This window comes from Lissotriton helveticus, chromosome 11 (genome assembly GCF_964261635.1).
Source record: "Lissotriton helveticus chromosome 11, aLisHel1.1, whole genome shotgun sequence".
Classification (NCBI taxonomy): Eukaryota; Metazoa; Chordata; class Amphibia; order Caudata; family Salamandridae; genus Lissotriton; species Lissotriton helveticus.
The window spans coordinates 1087881900-1087896189 of NC_136072.1; the positions used below are offsets into that span (position 1 = coordinate 1087881900).

General features: G+C 51.3%; 1 protein-coding gene across 2 annotated transcripts in view; it reads left to right on the forward strand.

Moving 5' to 3' along the window:
• CABP1 (calcium binding protein 1) overlaps positions 1 to 14290 on the forward strand; it is a 252404-nt gene that overhangs the window by 182995 nt on the left and 55119 nt on the right. The gene's annotated exons all lie outside the window — the stretch shown is intronic.

Here is a 14290-nt window from a genome sequence, read left to right on the forward strand (position 1 = left end):
TGACAAAAATCCAAGAACAGAAGTGAAATATTAACATCTTTTTGTGACATTTGTAATAAAGTTTGAAACATTGAGAGAACATATTTGAACCAGTTGTTGTTGAATGGTTGCGCAGATTGATGCTGGGGTGGTGCTGAGTGGTGCTGTGGTGGTGCTGAGTGGTGCTGTGGTGATGCTGAGTGGTGCTGTGGTGGTGCTGAGTTGAACTGGGATGGTGCTGAGTGATGCTGGGGTGGTGCTGAGTGGTGCTGTGGTGGTGTTGAGTGATGCTGTGGTGGTGCTGAGTGATGCTGTGGTGGTGCTGAGCGGTGCTGTGGTGGTGCTGAGTGATAATGTGGTGGTGCTGAGTGATGCTGTGGTGGTGCTGAGTGATGCTGTGGTGGCACTGAGTGGTGCTGTGGTGGTGCTGATTGGTGCTGTGGTGGTGCTGAGTGATGCTGTGGTATTGCTGAGTGATGCTGTGGTGGTGCTGAGTGGTGCTGTGGTGGTGCTGAGTGATAATGTGGTGGCGCTGAGTGATGCTGTGGTGGCGCTGAGTGATGCTGTGGTGGCGCTGAGTGGTGCTGTGGTGGTGCAGAGTGGTGCTGTGGTGGTGCTGAGTGATGCTGTGGTGGTGCTGAGTGGTGCTGTGGCGGTGCTGAGTGATGCTGTGGTGGTGCTGAGTGATGATGTGGTGGTGCTGAGTGATGCTGTGGTGGTGCTGAGTGGTGCTGAGTGATGCTGTGGTGGTGCTGAGTGATGCTGTGGTGGTGCTGAGTGTTAATGTGGTGGTGCTGAGTGATAATGTGGGAAAAACGAGTCTAACAGAGGGCAGAAGGGCACAAAAAACGAGTCTAACAGAGGGCAGAAGGGTACAAAAACAAGGGAATAACAGAGGGCAGAAGGGCACAAAAAACGAGTCTAACAGGGGGCAGAATGAATCCCGCCCTGCATGTTTGTCCACGAAGATGCCACCTTTTTGTGCAATACCTCTACTCAACTGGAGTACTTTCTACTGTCTAATCAGTAAGTGCTCCCTCGTTGGCTAAATGTATAGGGGCAGATTTACAATAACTGGCGCATCCCCAGGGATGCGCCAGTTATTGTGCGCCGCAGCTCCGCCACCCATGGTGCGCCGCATTTACAATGCGGCGCACCATGTGGCAAAAACGGCACAGATGCGTCACGCATCTGTGCCGTAAAAGCAGCGCATTGCTGGAGCTGCGTCCCGCTTGCGACGCAGCTCCAGCAATGCTCCGGGGGTGCCCTATCTCCCCAATGCTGCATCAAGCCTTGCACCTGCTTCAAGCAGGCGAAGGGTTTTGACGCAGCATTGGCCTAAAAGTGACTGAGTGAAATCTTGTAGATTTCACTCAGCCACTTTTAGGAGGCTGAGTCGGAATGCCTCCTGATGGCGCAGGGCTTTACAACATGACGCATCTCACAGAGAGATGTGTCACGTTGTTAATACCCAGCACCATGGCGCATCTTTTGTGCTGCTGCTGCATCACAAAAGGTCTCGGTAGAGGGTGGCAGTGGTGAACCAGAGGGTGGCAGTGATGAACCAGAGGGTGACAGTGATGAACCAGAGGGTGGCAGGGGTAAACCAGAGGGTGACAATGCTGAACCAGAGGGTGGCAGTGCTGAACCAGAGGGTGGCAGGGGTGAACCAGAGGGTGGCAGGGGTGAATCAGAGGTTGACAGTGCTGAACCAGAGGGTGGCAGTGCTGAACCAGAGGGTGGCAGGGGTGAACCAGAGGGTGGCAGGGGTGAACCAGAGGGTGGCAGTGATGAACCAAATGGTGGCAGGGGTGAACCAGAGGGTGGCAGTAGGGAACCAGAGAGTGGCAGTGGTGAACTAGAGTGTGGCAGTGCTGAACCAGAGGGTGACAGTGGTTAACCAGAGTGTGGCAGTGGTGAACCAGAGGTGCTGTGATGAACCAGAGGGGGGCAGTTGTGAACCAGAGGGTGGCAGTGGTGAACCAGAGGGTGACAGTACTGAACCAGAGGGTGGCAGGGGTGAACCAGAGGGCGCTGTGATGAACCAGAGGGTGGCAGTGGTGAACCAGAGGGTGGCAGGGGTGAACCAGAGGGTGGCACGGGTGAACCAGAGGGTGGCAGTGGGGAACCAGAGGGTGGCATGGGTGAACCAGAGGGTGGCAGTGGTGAACCAGAGAATGGCAGTGGTGAACCAGAGGGTGGCAGTGCTAAACCAGAGGGTGACAGTGGTTAACCAGAGGGTGGCAGTGGTGAACCAGAGGTGCTGTGATGAACCAGAGGGTGGCAGTCGTGAACCAGAGGGTGGCAGTGGTGAACCAGAGGGTGACAGTGCTGAACCAGAGGGTGGCAGTGGTGAACCAGAGGGTGCTGTGATGAACCAGAGGGTGGCTGTGGTGAACCAGAGGATGGCAGGGGTGAATCAGAGGGTGGCAGTGGTGAACCAGAGGGTGGCAGTGCTGAACCAGAGGGTGACAGTGGTTAACCAGAGGGTGGCAGTGGTGAACCAGAGGTGCTGCCATGAACCAGAGGGTGGCAGTCGTGAACCAGAGGGTGGCAGTGGTGAACCAGAGGGTGACAGTGCTGAACCAGAGGGTGACAGGGGTGAACCAGAGAGTGGCAGTGCTGAACCAGAGGGTGGCCGTGGTGAATCAGAGGGTGGCAGTGGTGAACCAGAGGGTGGCAGTGCTGAACCAGAGGGTGGCAGTGGTGAACCAGAGGGTGGCAGGGGTGAACCAGAGGGTGGCAGGGGTGAACCAGAGGGTGGCATGGGTGAACCAGAGTGTGGCAGTGGTGAACCAGAGAATGGCAGTGGTAAACCAGAGGGTGGCAGTCGTGAACCAGAGGGTGGCAGTGGTGAACCAGAGGGTGACAGTGCTGAACCAGAGGGTGCTGTGTTGAACCAGAGGGTGGAAGTGGTGAACCAGAGGGTGGCAGGGGTGAACCAGAGGGTGGCAGTGGTGAACCAGAGGATGGCAGTGCTGAACCTTAGGGTGACAGTGTTTAACCAGAGGGTGGCAGTGGTGAACCAGAGGTGCTGTGATGAACCAGAGGGTGGCAGTCATGAACCAGGGGGTGGCAGTGGTGAACCAGAGGGTGACAGTGTTGAACCAGAGGGTGGCAGGGTTGAACCAGAGAGTGGCAGTGCTGAACTAGAGGGTGGCAGTGGTGAACCAGAGGGTGGCAGTGGTGAACCAGAGGGTGGCAGGGGTGAACCAGAGGGTGGCAGGGGTGAACCAGAGGGTGGCAGGGGTGAACCAGAGGGAGGCAGTGGTGAACCAGAGGGTGGCAGTGATGAACCAGAGGGTGTCAGTGGTGAACCAGAGGGTGCTGTGCCCATACACGACTGCAGGGGTAACTTCGCCATGCAAGCGGCCCGCAAACACGCAAAAAGCCCCGCGAACACGCCAAAAACCCCACACACACGTAAAAAACTCCACGAACGCGCAAAAAAACAAAAACCTGCAAATTCGCACGAATTCGCGGATTTTGTGGATTGCAAATTTGTTTTCGCGCGAATTCGCAAATTTCGCCCATACCTAGATTTTAAGTGCATGTGATACCAGCCCTACCCCCAAAGGCAGAAGGGATTGAAGGATCATGTGACAGCAGCCCTGCCCCCAGAGGGAGAAGAGATTGACAGAGCATGTGACAGCAGCCCCACCCTCAGAGGGAGAAGGGATTGTAAGAGCATGACAGCAGCCCTACCCCCAGAGGGAGAAGGGATTGTAAAGTAAAGTAAAGTCCACATTTGTAAAGCGCACAATCACCCGTAAGGGTCTCTAGGCGCTGGGGGCCGTCGGGAAGATTAAGCGAGCTATTGCCCAGAGTCACATGGTGCTGGGTTAACCTGCCGCCGGAGCCGGGGATCGAACCGTGGTCCCCAGATTCCAGCGTCAGTCGCGCTGGCCGCAGCGCCACACCTCTCCCACATTGTAAGAGCATGACAGCAGCCCTACCCCCAGGGGGAGAAGGGATTGAAAGAACCTGTGACAGCAGCCCTACCCCGAGAGGGAGAAAGGATTGACAGAGAATGACAGCAGCCCTACCCCCAGAGGGAGAAGGGATTGACAGAGCCTGTGACAGCAGCCCTACCCCGAGAGGGAGAAGGGATTGACAGAGCCTGTGACAGCAGCCCTACCCCCAGAGGGAGAAGGGATTTTAAGACCATGTGACAGCAGCCCTACCCCCAGAGGGAGAAGGAATTGACAGAGCCTGTGACAGCAGCCCTACCCCCAGGGGGAGAAGGGATTGAAAGAGCCTGACAGCAGCCCTCCCCCGAGAGGGAGAAGGGATTGAAAGAGCACGACAGCAGCCCTACCCCCAGAGGGAGAATGGATAGACAGAGCATGTAACAGCAGCCCTACCCCGAGAGGGAGAAGGGGTTGAACGAGCCTGTGACAGCAGCCCTACCCCCAGAGGGAGAAGGGATTGAAAGAGCCTGTGACAGCAGCCCTACCCCAGAGGGAGAAGGGATTGACAGAGCATGACAGCAGCCCTACCCCCAGAGGGAGAAGGGATTTAAGAGTATGTGACAGCAGCCCTACCCCCTGAGGGAGAAGGGTTTGAAAGAGAATGACAGCAGCCCTACCCCCAGAGGGAGAAGGGATTGAAAGAGCATGACAGCAGCCCTACCCCGAGAGGGAGAAGGGATTTTAAGAGCATGTGACAGCAACCCTACCCCCAGAGGGAGAAGGGATTGACAGAACCTGTGACAGCAGCCCTACCCCCAGAGAAGGAAGGGATTTTAAGAGCATGTGACAGCAGCCCTACCCCCAGAGGGAGAAGGAATTGACAGAGCCTGTGACAGCAGCCCTAACCCCAAAGGGAGAAGGGATTGAAAGAGCATTTGACAGCAGCCCTACCCCGAGAGGGAGAAGGGATTTTAAGAGCATGTGACAGCAGCCCTACCCCCAGAGGGAGAAGGGTTTGAAAGAGCATGACAGCAGCCCTACCCCCAGAGGGAGAAGGGATTGACAGAGCGCGTGACAGCAGCCCTACACCCAGAGGGAGAAGGGATTGAAAGAGCATGTGACAGCAGCCCTACCCCCAGAGGGAGAAGGGATTCAAAGAGCGTGTGACAGCAGCCCTACCCCCAGAGGGAGAAGGGATTGAAAGAGCATGACAGCAGCCCTACCCCGAGAGGGAGAAGGGATTGAAAGAGCATGACAGCAGCCCTACCCCCACAGGGAGAATGGATTGAAAGAGCCTGTGACAGCAGCCCTACCCCGAGAGGGAGAAGGGATTGAAAGAGCCTGTGACAGCAGCCCTACCCCGAGAGGGAGAAGGGATTGAAAGAGCCTGTGACAGCAGCCCTACCCCGAGAGGGAGAAGGGATTGACAGAACCTGTGACAGCAGCCCTACCCCGAGAGGGAGAAGGGATTGAAAGAGCTTGTGACAGCAGCCCTACCCCAGAGGGAGAAGGGATTGAAAGAGCCTGTGACAGCAGCCCTACCCCGAGAGGGAGAAGGGATTGAAAGAGCATGACAGCAGCCCTACCCCAGAGGGAGAAGGGATTGAAAGAGCCTGTGACAGCAGCCCTACCCCGAGAGGGAGAAGGGATTGACAGAGCCTGTGACAGCAGCCCTACCCCCAGAGGGAGAAGGGATTGACAGAGCCTGTGACAGCAGCCCTACCCACAGAGGGAGAAGGGATTGAAAGAGCATGACAGCAGCCCTACCCCGAGAGGGAGAAGGGATTGACAGAGCCTGTGACAGCAGCCCTACCCCCAGAGGGAGAAGGGATTGACAGAGCCTGTGACAGCAGCCCTACCCCGAGAGGGAGAAGGGATTGAAAGAGCATGACAGCAGCCCTACCCCCAGAGGGAGAAGGGATTGAGAGAGCATGACAGCAGCCCTACACCCAGAGGGAGAAGGGATTGAAAGAGCCTGCGACAGCAGCCCTACCCCAGGAGGGAGAAGGGATTGACAGAGCCTGTGACAGCAGCCCTACCCCGAGAGGGAGAAGGGATTGACAGAGCCTGTGACAGCAGCCCTACCCCCGGAGGGAGAAGGGATTGACAGAGCCTGTGACAGCAGCCCTACCCCCGGAGGGAGAAGGGATTGAAAGAGCATGTGACAGCAGCCCTACCCAAGAAAGAGAAGGGATTTTAAGAGCATGTGACAGCAGCCCTACCCAAGAAAGAGAAGGGATTTTAAGAGCCTGTGACAGCAGCCCTACCCCGAGAGGGAGAAGGGATTGAAAGAGCATGGCAGCAGCCCTACCCCCAGAGGGAGAAGGGATTGAAAGAGCATGTGACAGCAGCCCTACCCCAGGAGGGAGAAGGGATTGACAGAGCCTGTGACAGCAGCCCCACCCCCAGAGGAAGAAGGGATTGACAGAGCCTGTGACAGCAGCCCCACCCCCAGAGGAAGAAGGGATTGAAAGAGCATGTGACAGCAGCCCCACCCCCAGAGGGAGAAGGGATTGACAGAGCCTGTGACAGCAGCCCTACCCCCACACCCAGAGGGAGAAGGGATTGACAGAGCCTGTGACAGCAGCCCTACCCCCAGAGGGAGAAGGGATTGAAAGAGCCTGTGACAGCAGCCCTACCCCAGGAGGGAGAAGGGATTGACAGAGCATGTGACAGCAGCACTACCCCGAGAGGGAGAAGGGATTGACAGAGCATGTGACAGTCAGCCCAAATACCTGTATGATAATAAACTTCACAGCTCAACTCTGAATCAACTCAAACTGGTGGAGGACGGGGCTGCTGGCTCCTACGGATTTCCCCAATAAGGAAGGCCTTCATGCCTTTAAGGTCAAACACTCAGGGGTGACCTGTGGTTCTCTTCCAGCTAAACATTTCTTTTCAGGGTCGTCACAAAGGGAGGGCAACTCATGCTCTTTGCGTCACATGCTTTTTTGGGACTCCACACTCCTCTTACTACAGGTATTTTTCTTTTTTTAAAAAGATAGCCCTGAAGACCGTGCCCCATTTCCCCTTTTCTTTAATTATGCTTCTTTTATTATGAACTCATCATTGGATTGGCCAACTAAGAGGGGTTCAATAGAAGATTTGGCCCCCTGTCCCACAAAAGCTTCTTAAATGTCTAGTAGGTATTTCTTCCTTTACAGCAGGAGTTAACTTTCTTACAAAATTACTCCCTTTCCCCCATGCCTCTTCGCCCTGCTTAATAAAACATTCAAGGCACTCTACAAGTCAGGCCCCACCTACCTGAACAGTCGCATCTCCTTCCACCAATCATATAGACTAATTTCCGCGGCGGGACTCCTACTTGCCAGCAACGCACACGTAAACAGAACCAGATCAGGAGGACGGGAGTTCTCTTACATCACTCCCAACGCCTGGAAAAGAAGTTGTCTCCACATCAGAGCCTCCTCCTCTCTTCTTGAATTATGCAATAAACTGAAAATCTGACTTTTAAATTAACCAACCTACTATAGGTAGAGGTAGGCACACACACCTGCTGAGGGCCAAGATCAGTGCTTAATTTGAGCCAGTAGTTTCCGATGCTCAGCACCGACACTTGTCAACACTGGCACTTATGACAGTTTGCCACATGGTGGCACTGTGTGTCTATTTTAGAGATGAGCACAACAACAGCTGTTTATTAATTAAATATACATTAATAAGACTAATAGCTGTTACCCAGCCATTCTTATAGCTTTGGGTGACTGAATTGTCACACTTGGAGGCGTGTGATGGCCAGTAGTTATATTGGTACTGCCAGGCGCACAATACCCATTGGGCTCACGGGGCTTTAGCCCCCCCCCGTCGTGTGTGTCAGCCCGGGCTGCGACAGCTTCCCAGGCTGTAGAGCATCTAATTGCTGCCGCACCCGAGTACTTAACAGGTCTTTAAAAGACCATTTACTTGTAAATGAGGCTTTTGATGTGTGTTCACCCCTTCTTACAGCCACTCTGTCTATGGTTGGAAGAATTAGACCCCCCCCCCGAAATATTTTTCAACCCCCCTCCCTCCCCTTCCCCCTGAAACGTGGCTCTAGTTGCCCGCCTGGGTACTGCTTCAGCGGGTGTTATGGGCGGTGCGAGCTGCAGCAGCCTCCTGATAGGGCCCTGGCACTTATGTTTTTTTCACAAATTAAGCACCGGCCAGGATGCCCTCGCGGGCGATAGTGCACTTTACAAATACACATAACATCACGGGCCATGGGTGGTCTGAGAGCCGGCCAGATGCCCAAGTAGTGGATTTATCTCAAATTAATATGGCTTCAATTGCAAAATGCATCGTGCTTGCAGCAGAGCTAGGGATTGCAATAGCAGTGCCGGGGGGAGTAAAAGGGGGCTTCTTGCATCTCATTACGCTTCGGAGGCTAGTCCGGCAGTAACCCAGCTGGCCATGGTATGGCCCCCTTCCAGCAGTCACTTCTGATAATGAGTCTTTGTAAAAGGGATATCTGAGGCCAGTGTGCTCGGGTGCCCGCAGGGGTGCCCTTGCCACCAGCGTGGTAGGTCAGGCCTCCCTACTATCCATCAGAGCGTTCTGCTTTTGCATCACTTGATTTCTTGACAGATGTTCAGACTTTGGGCCTTTGTCCAGTGCTTGTTATTGAAATATAACAGCGAAGGGTCTCTGTATCCCAGATGCCTGTGTGCTACTGAGCCGTGCAGGGACTCTCCTATAAAAAGAGCACGGCGCACGGGCCTCATTTATGAGAAATTACGCATCGCTGCGTGAAAGCAGCGATGCGTCACTTCTCAGTGCGCACTCCTTGCGACATGATTGATGCGTCATATTTATAATATGACGCATTATGTCGCAAGGAGTTACAGATACGTCAGTATTTCTGATGTATCTGTAGGCGCAAAAGTGACGCATTGCTGGAGTGTGTCACAAAAGTGACGAAGCTCCAGCAATATGTACTTTCACATGGGCAAGTCCCATGTCGTTAGTGCCTGCGTCAGTCTTACGCCTGACATGAAGCAGGCGTAAGATTTTGACGCATTAGCGGCCAAGAAATGGCGCAGTGAAATCTTATAGATTTTACTGCGTCACTTCCATGACCTTTTCTTGCGTCAAAACGCCCCCCTTGCATACATTATACCTGGCGCAGGTATAATGTTGCGCAGGGGTTTACAAAGTGATGCATCTACCTAGATGCGTCACTTTGTAAATATGGCTCAACAAGGCTCATTTTTTACGCCACTGGTGCGTCACACAAAGTGACGCACCGGCGGCGTAAAAGTGACGCACAGCCTCATAAATGAGGCCCAGCACGTGCGGCCGGCACAGGTACGAGTGATAGAGAGGGGGCGGGTGGGGTGGGGGGTTAGTCGACAGATGACTGGATAGGTAAAGTTAAATTAAACAAATGAATACAACTACTTACCTTGCGTTTGCCACTTCGCTGACGATGCAACGAGTGCAAGGCAAGTGGTATTATTATTATTATAATTTATTTTTTAACTATCCCGTCATCAGTCAACTCCCCCCCAACCCTGCCCCGGCTCACCGCTCTTACCTGTGCCGGCCGCCCCTGAAAAAGTATTGGACCTCGGCTAAGGAGTGCATGTACTCTCCCTTTCAATGTAAAGAAGTGTAGCAACCGAGTACCTGTGAATACCGGGCCATTTAAAGCACTGACTATATTTCATCGTATTGTGTACCCAGAGACCCAGGCATGAGGATACACGAACACGGGAAGACAGGGACACTGGGAGAGACAGACGCAGGGTGACACGGGCAAGAGCATGCAGTGACACAAGGAGACACAGGCACGGGGAGACAGACACTGGGAGAGACAGACACAGGGAGACACATAGATAGGAACACACTGAAACAGGGAAATAAAGGCAAGAGGAAACATGGACAAAGGGAGACACATGCACTGGGAGACATGGACAGTGAGAAACAGATGTGGGAAGACTCAGGCACACACATGAAAACCGGGAGACATGGGCACAGGGAGACACATCCAGGAAACACAATGAACTGGGAGACTCAGGCAAAAGAAAACATGAACACATGGAAATACAGATGTAGGGAGACAAGGATAGTGGGCGACACAGAAACAAGGAGACACATACATGGGATCACACTGAAACTGGGATGTTCGGGGAAACGGATGCATGGATACATGGAGACAAAGACACAAGGAGACATGTACACTGGGAGACACAGATGTAGGGGGCAAACTCGAACTGGGAGACACAGGCATGAGGATACAGGACCACACCGAAATACAGACACAGGGAGATATGGACAGTGGGAGTTACAGACTTGGTGATAAACGGAAACTGAGAGGCCGAAGCACCAGTATACATTCACACACTCACACACAGAGACACAGGTCTTGGGAGATATAGACATGGAAGACAGATGCAGTGTGACACAGGCATGCACACAGAAACTGGGAGAGATGGGCAAGAGGAAACATGCATGCAGAGACACAGATACTGGGAGAGATACACACTTAGACACATGGGGCCCGATTCACAAAAGTAATCTGAGGCAAAATCCTAACTTTACGACTTTCGGTATTCACAGAAGGCATTTAGGAGTACTAAAGTTAGGGTTTTGTCTCAGTTAAACATAAGTTTTGGTCTTAAGTTAAACTTAAGACAAACTTAAGTTTAACTGAGACAAAATACTAGTCATAAAGTTAGGATTTTGTCTCAGTCAAACTTAAGTTTCTCTTATGTTTAACTAAGACCAAACCGTAAGATTAACTGAGACAAAATGCTCACTTTGGTACTCCTAAACGCCTTCTGTGAATACCGAAAGTGATAAAGTTAGGATTTGGTCTCAGATTACTTTTGTGAATCGGGCCCATGGACATAGGGAGACTGACATAGTGGAGATAAGGATATTGAAAGACACAGGTAAGAGGAAACATGGGCACGAGGAGACACAGACACTGGGACACAGGTACATAGGGAGACTGACATTGGAGAGACAGGGATACTGAAAGAGACAGGCAAGAGGATACAGGGACTCACAGGGACACGGACACTGGGCGAGACAGTCTTGAGAACACATGGACCCTAAGAGAGACAGACACACCATCATAGCAAAGGCAGACATGCTACGCAAGTACAAAACAATGTAGCATAACTTGACATTCTGTGGTATAGGCAAGCATCAGTGTGTGTAAAGCCATAACTTTTCTTCCTTGGCATTCAAATTCCCAAACCACATAGGTGTTGGCAGAAAGGTGTTTCCATCTTACCCAAAAACAACACCACAATTGGAGTGTGGACGCGGGGGTGGGTGCTGTCCCCCCACATTCCCTAAAAGGGGGTGCCACCCCACTAGCCAAGAGGGCCCAATGCTCCTCGGTCATGACCAGTGGTGCTGGCCTGTCCCTCGCCACCATCGCTGTAAGCCAGGCCAAGGGTCTAATTACTTACCTTATTCCCCTTGACTTTGGGTTGCAGTCTTCCTTGTCTCTGGTATTCCTCATTACTTCCAATCCCACTCTTCCTTTTAGTAATCGTGAGTTCCACTCGGTGGTCCTTCTGGAGCCGCCTGCACCAAAAAAAATGTATGTCTAGGGTATGGGTATAGGATTTGCTATTGGAGAAGACGGGACATTTTAGCAGACCTGGTGCAAGCAATAGTGAAAAGGAAGGCAGGGCCAAACCCATTGCTTAGTTTATTAAAAACCTATATATATATATAACTCTGACTTGGGTGCAATTTTAATACGTCAGTGTAATTCACGTAATTCCTTGAATTTTGTGTTACACTTGTTACGTAAAATTCCTGAAATGTTGCCATCATGTCAAGCTCCATAATTAAAAACATTTGCGGTAAAATGTAGCGCAGGAACAATGGGAATGACCAAAATGGAGTTCATTTTTAGAGCAATGAGGGCCATATTATCAAGAAAGGGTGATACATTATCGCCGCTTTTATCGGCAGGAAATTGCCGCTAAAGCGGCGATAAGGCGCTTGATAATATCTCCTTGTGAATTCCCATAGAAGCCCAGGTTCACACCAGAACATGGGCTTCTGTGGGAATTCTCAAGGGCATATTATCAAGCTCCTTATCGCCGCTTTAGCTGCAGTTTCCTGCAGCTAAAGCGTCGATAAATTTATGGCCGTTCTTGATAATATGGCCCTATGTGTCCAAATTGGATGCGAGGCCACATTTTTCACTAAAATATATTGCTAATGTCAAATGAACATGTCTCGTCATTATGCATACCTTTTCAAAATCTTACATAATTATGTGAAAGCCGATTGTGTGAATATCACACACCCAACAAGTAACAGGGCCCACAATCTTTCTAAAGAAGCCGCCACTCATGGCCATTGGTGGGGCTGTCCATTTCCACCACTGGCCCCTCCTACTGCCAGTGTGGGCGGTACGTGGAGCGCCCTGGGCCATGTGAAGGTTTGCTTGTAAATGTAGTGCTTATATAGCGCACGTATCACCCCAGAAGGGGTCTCAAGGCGCTGTACACATACCGCTGTGGAACCCTTCCTGGCCTTTCCCTGTGAAGTGCCCACTCCTGGGCACCCCCAACGTGAAGCCAGGCATCCTAGCGCTGTTGGGGCCGTTGTGGAGATTAAGCAAGCTATTGCCCAGAGTTGCAGAGTGGGACCCATGATTAGAATAGGCACCAAGGCGAGAATTATCAGGTCCGGGGAAATTGAGCCCAAGACCCGCCGAGGCGGGAATTGAACCCTGGTCCAGGCCAGACCTCTGCATCAGGGTCTGCCGCTCTAACCATTGAGGCACACTTCTCCACTGCTTCAGGCCCCGGTGAGGATTCTGGCTCCAGCAGCTTTTCCTGAGCTGGAATCAAGGTCCAGATCTGCCACGGTGAACCCTCATGGTGCAGTTTGTCAACAGTAGATACACTTATTACATGTGTGTCCGTGTGCGTCGGTTCAGCAGTCTGCGCGATAGGGGGCAGGAGACTTTCCTGCCAGCCACTTACCCTGCAAAAAGCTCTCTTCATGGCAATCAATATGTTTGTTATTTGAATTGTGCCCTGGCTGGCAGCACTTTGTAAGCCAAATGGGTCCCCCTGGGCATTCACACCTTGTCCTCGGATGGACCACTCCATCAGGGCACAGGCACACCCAGCATGCCACTTCACAGGGTGAGAAGAGATAAACTGAGATCTCAAAGTTTGTTGGACTTTTTCAATCTATGTAATATACATGAGATGGAGCATGTGCATGTAATTACACTCTTACTAACCATTTAGATTGCAGATGATACACACTGACTTTTTTCACATAATAGCAAGTGCTATTACAACACAGAAGAACCCATTTATCATCTTTAAAATAAATACAATAGATTTCAAACCTACAAAGATTCATGTTTATGTCTTGCAGGTTACATGCCGCTAGTACACAATGCACCAAGCTATTATATCTTCATGGTTGTAACTTGTGTAATGCAGAGGGTTACTGAGGATCTCTGCAGGAAAGCCATTGACTATATTATGCACGCAATCCTCTGCAGCAGGCGCATTAGCCTGCTAAGCTATTTTATCATCATACAAGCATGTAACCAGAGATTACACATAGGTCTTCCTAGCAAGTGCATTAACTACCTGAGCTATCGCACTACTATTGTAGGACGGGCCCTGCTGAATACACATACATATGTGCAGCATTTACTTTAAGACTTAAATGCCTTCTTCATGTACCTATTTAAGCATGCCACATTTATCAACTTGTTGGTAGAGTTTGTAAAAAATATTGTCCTTGCTGCAAGACCACAGGCGAACTTTGATTGACTCTGCTACTGCTCAAGGCACCGCCTTCATCATACTCTAGTCCCTCTTATGTCAAGCAGAAAACTACACATGCGTTTGCTGTATAAATACGAAGGGCCCGATTTAGAGTTGGGCACACCGGTTACTCTGTCACAAACGTATGAACTAGGGAGATCAGCCCTCACCACCAATAACTTCCTCTGACAATATATCTTGATCAAGACAGTATTTTCATATTACATAAATGTACAGAAGCGCGTTGTTGGTTGGAAGACTCTTTATTCATAATAGTGTAAAATGTTCAGCCAATGTAGCCAACGTGTTTCGTCCCTTTCTCGAGACTTCTTCAGGGCTTAGTCCGTCTTTCTTTGTTTTTCTCATGTGTCTTGTATATGTGCGAGTTCCCAAGATAAATGAATGTAATTTCTAAGCAACAGTCATGTTCGTGATCCTCGTTTTTAAGGAATAATCGTATTCATCAAGGTAAGTTCTACACCCATGTTGGCAGTCGAACCTGGCAGTAGGTTGGCGTTTGTGAACTATATATCAGGACCTAAAGGGCTTATAATTGTAAGTTGGCAGTAAGGACACTCCATCACAGCAGCAACAGAGTATCCTTACAACCAACATGATGGTCTACCTGCCTGA